Source organism: Sinocyclocheilus anshuiensis, unplaced genomic scaffold (genome assembly GCF_001515605.1).
Source record: "Sinocyclocheilus anshuiensis isolate Anshui unplaced genomic scaffold, SAMN03320099.WGS_v1.1 scaffold907, whole genome shotgun sequence".
NCBI lineage: Eukaryota > Metazoa > Chordata > Actinopteri > Cypriniformes > Cyprinidae > Sinocyclocheilus > Sinocyclocheilus anshuiensis.
Genome location: NW_015546133.1, coordinates 439,087 through 444,187, shown reverse-complemented (window position 1 = coordinate 444,187; position 5,101 = coordinate 439,087). Strand labels below are relative to the sequence as shown.

The following is a 5,101-nucleotide window of genomic DNA, read 5'->3' as shown; positions in this document are numbered from 1 at the left end:
CCGAAGGGGTACCGCTCTGGAGGCCCAATGGCACCCCGAACGGGTACCGGACCTCCAGAGTGCCCACCCCCCCCCTCCCCATTGGATGTTATATGGCGTGAGGACACGCCTTCCGGAGGGGGGTGTTATGTCAGACTTTGTTCCGTGTTTTGTGTGTCTTGCTCCCCATGTGCCTTCCTACGCCCATATTTGGTTAGTTTCCTGTTCCTGTCCTGATTAGGTTTATTTGATTCCAGGTGTTCCCCATTTTATGTCTATTGATCCCAGGTGTGTCTCGTCCTCTCCTCATCCTGTCATGTGTATAAATAGTGTTCCCTGTGTGTGCTCCAGCGTCCGGTATTGTATGTGAATGTTTAGGTCTACATGTATAGCGTGAGTGTTCCTTTGTGTGAATTAAACCCAGTTGGACTGATGTACTCCTTGTCTCTCTCCGTTCCTTGCTCCTGACTCCACGCAGCAGTAGACCCGTGACATACACATATATATATATATATATATATAAATACTATAATAGCATTTAAATAATACTAAAATAACACTGATTATTATTATTCATTAATGTGATTTTTATGTTTTTTTTGCTTTTTGTTTGTTAATTATTCAATTTCTTCTGAGTAATAAGCATTGTACTCGTTCATGTATAAAGCACATTGGAATTTGTTCTAGATCTTTAGACGTGACTTTATGGTGCTTTGGAAGCCTGTATGAATCCATTCTTTCATAGAAACCGTCATACAAAACACTTGTGTTCAGTTTCGGACACGGAGTGTATCAGATCAGGGGACGTCACGGCCGTTTACGGACCCACGGAAGTGAGGCGTGTCTCCTCTGATTGGATTTTAATGGAAATGAGGGTGAGTGGGTCATCCTTCGGCTATTTCCGATGGGTCATGTCAAATCCATAAGGATAGTCGAAGATTAGTCGACACAGTTGTCATTTACAATCACCTTCAAAAGATGTAAACACACGGGAAGAACAACGCTCATCACTGGTGACTCACTTCAAAACAAAACAAAAAAACTTTTACAGAAGTATTAGACACTTCATTCTCAGGCACTCTGAGTTTATGCATGATGAAGAGATGCAAAGGAAAGAGAGAGAGGAGATTGTTAGAGGGAATTGACAGAGGTAAGAGGCAGATGAGACAGGCTCATTTACACCACAAAGACGCCAACAGCTGCAGCAGGCCACAGATGAAAGACTTTAAAGAAGAATCAATATATTACTGCCACTCCACCAATCCCTCATAAGTATCAAAAATAATTGGGGCTAAACAAACCCTGAACGAAAAAAACAAAACAAACAAAAAAAAAAACAACAACATCAAAGCCTTCAAACAACAGTCCACAAAATAACAGATTAACAAATAAAACAGAATGAATAAATAAATTGTTCATAACACAAAGCTTTGAAACTGTACGGTCTATTGTCCTTTTATTCCATCACTAAATGATCCTCGAATTTATCTGTGTAAACAAACATGCACACACGCATCAAGTTGCAAGGTGAACTACAGAAAAAATTAAAATAAACTATGCCAATTTAACAATAATTAAACTCAAAAATCAAAGACTGAAGAACGTCAAAACAATGGGTATAAATTGCTAGCTCTCAATTAACTGCGATGCAAGGTAATTAAAATCTAGATTAGAATAGATAGGCTGTTGTTTTTGAGTTTCTTTCAAGAAACACCAAGCAGCCACTGATTTGTTTGTCTGAATAAACAATCTGAAAGTATATATAATAACAATGTGCAGGGTATAATGGCATTACATGATTTGAAAACCATCTGCATTATTTCAATATTAATTCTACAGGACTGTGAGAATGAAAACTGAGCTGTTTTAATGTGCTTGGTCTTTTATCTTTTTTATTTATTTATCTTTTTCTCCTTGAGCACAAGACTAAATCCCAGGCTTATTATTTGATGGCTAAGAGTACTTCGAAGAAATGACACAAGAAAAATGATGTTATTGGAAGCATAAAAGTAAGCTTACATACATAAAAATGTTTGGGAAACCTTTACAATGAACCATGAAGCAATCAAAGTGTAAACACAATCTAATTACTACATTGTAAATAAGAAGGTTATCAGTTAAAGTCAGTGTTGTTGTTGTTGTTAACTAAACCAAAAACTAAAATGAACTGAAATAAAGTTGAAAGTAAATAAATATTAGATGGAAACTTCAAAGAAAATGTATATGTATTCACAACCAACTGAAATATATATATATATAAATGGCAAAATAATAAAAAAAGAAGAAAATGGCAAAAGCGCATACTGAAATTACTTAAAAACTAAACTAAAATTAAAATTAAAACTGAAAATATAAAAATAAAAACTAATTCAAAATATTAATAACTACTAGAATATATATAAATAATACATACTTTTTGTAAAGACAAGTGTACAAAAATATTATACACAAACAAATAATATAAAATAACAATAATTGTACAAAATAAAAAAAATGTTTTGTTAAAATTTGTTAATGTTTTCAAAGTTTATTTATTATTAAATAATTATATACTTAATATTGTAATTTACATTTTGTTAAATATAATTAATTAACCTATTATAATTTAGTGTAAAAATAAATATATATAATATATAATTTATATTTTTGTATTTTTACATTTAAATTTACTAGCTTGTGCATTTACAAACTATAGTATGACAGTAGCTCTGACAACACTTACATGTGACTAAACAGCTACATAAAGCACAAAATGTCACTCATTCTTTCTCAGTTGTAATAAAAAGCAGTAAGCTCAACCACAATGTCGACCAGTAACTTTTTCACTCTAGTACTGCAGATATTCCATCCCATCTCTATCAAGCTATGTAAAAACATTAAAATATCGCCTGCGGCAAACAGGAACCCGGGAAGGAAAACACAGAAGCAGAGAGGGAACAAAAGGAATACGGCCAGAATCAATAACAAAGATATGTCCAAAAATCAATGTTCATTCACAGAGGTAACCGCCAGACAGGACTATCATTTTGGTGGGTGAGGCATGACTCTTCAGATTCAAACAACAATGATGTGAAATCCCATTACAGAAAAGGGCAATGGAGGGCAGCACTGAGACCTCTAATGGATCCGCGCTGAGAGGTGGCATAAAGAGAGTCATCTCAGAGATGAGGAGAGGGGAGAAGAAAGACGAGGGACGGGAGAAATTTCTTAAGGTTCTTATTGTGAGTAAGGCAACACGGATTGAAGATTTACCAAAAAAAGCTTGTTTGCAAACCATGAAGTACAGCATGCGAGGCGTGCCACACTTGCCCAGTAATCAATGTGGATCATAGGTGAATGGCTGTGATGGTTCAGGAAACACCATAGTACCTCTTAGACGTCTTAAATGCCATTAAGATCTATTAATGGACCATTAGCATGTGAAAGCTTGTGGAAAACTCAAGGGCTGTTTGATGTTCATAAATGAGAACTAATTGAAAAGGACAAGAGTTGGGAATGTGAGCAGAATGTATTCAGCTTGCATATTTCTTAGCCTTGGTTCACCTGGAGTAATTGAAGAGTCGACTACCCCACAGTGAGTGGTTTCCTCTGGAGCCTCCGTGAAAGAAGCAGGAGTCCGTCCCATCAAAGTAGTTCAGCCCATCTTCTGTGTTGCTGGAGGCGTGACGATGGACCACGTCCAGAAGAACCGTGATGCCCATGGAGTGTGCAGTATCAACCAGATGCTTCAGATCATCAGGAGTGCCGAAGCGGCTGAGGGAAAAGAGAATACGAGGTTTTTAGAATAAATTGGTGTTTTATAGATTGATGGTTATGAGGAGTTGTAAGCTAGTTGATAAAGTTCATGCAACTGTATATTGCTTGGAATAAAAAGGTAAACTGAATAACTAATTAGCAACTAATTATAAAATACTACTATCCACATGATATAATATTTACCTTTAATGGCAAATCTCATAAATAATATGAATGGAAAGGAGATATCCTTTAGCAATAGGATTGGGAAACAAGAACCAGTCCTTATATTAATAATAATTTGATTATTATTATTAATAAACAGGGCCCAAAAATATAGTTCACTTAATTACATCATTACAATTAAATTAACATTATATATTTTGTTGCAATCAGTTGCATTTTATAAAAAAACAAATACATACATATTTTACTATATGTTTTGAATTAAAAATAAAATATTTTAAAATGTAATTTAATTTACTTTTCAGGTTGTGTGCGGCACACTTGCAATCACCTTGGCCATAAATGACATTGTGATTTATATGTTGCTTGCAAAAATGTATTTACAGTTTTTCTCGATTGCTAAAACACTATAACCAGGCTTTTGAACTAAAATTTCAAAACCATAACGCCATTTTTCAAAAAGCACACCCATTTTGCTGAACTATAAACACTATTCCCCTGCTTTAACACATGAGTCAGATTTGGTGAACTGTTACTGCAAAACTCTACACACAAATCCCTACATTTCTCAGTGCTTACACCATGTGGTCATTTAGAAAGCACTAGCATTCAATACTGTTCACTCAAGTCAGCACAGCTTGAGCTCAATTAGCAAACAATTACCAAGGTGGAAACACTAAGAGTCAAAATTGAACACACATCAATCAGATCCTTCAATAAATAGATAAAAGGGCCCGAATCAGTTCACTGAGCTTTGGAACAATGGATCCACAGAGAAATGAAGGAATAGGTCGAAGAGGAAGAGGAAGAGGAGAGGAGGAGGAGGAGGGAGAGGAAGAGGACGTGGTGAAGGAGGAGGGAGAGGAGGAGGACGTGGTGAAGGAGGAGGGAGAGGAAGAGGATGTGGTGAAGGAGGAGGGAGAGGATGTGTTGAAGGAGGAGGGAGAGGAAGAGGACGTGGTGAAGAAGGAAGAAGAGGAGGTGGTGAAGGAGGAGGAGGACGTGGTGAAGGAGGAGGAGGAGGAGGAGGGCTTCCATCGTGCTGCTCTGGTTCGTGACTGGTTTACCAATAACCCGAGGTTTTCTAACATCTTTCTGCCTGCATACTCTCCCTTTCTAAACCCGATAGAGGAGTTTTTTATGGCGGTGGAAAGTGTATGACCTTATATCCGTGCTCACCTCCTCCATGCCATGGGAGAAG

General features: G+C 36.6%; 1 pseudogene; it reads right to left on the bottom strand.

Annotated features, from left to right (window-relative positions):
* The window catches only part of LOC107701085 (1,4-alpha-glucan-branching enzyme-like), a 145,657-nt pseudogene that overhangs the window by 88,110 nt on the left and 52,446 nt on the right, over window positions 1-5,101 (bottom strand).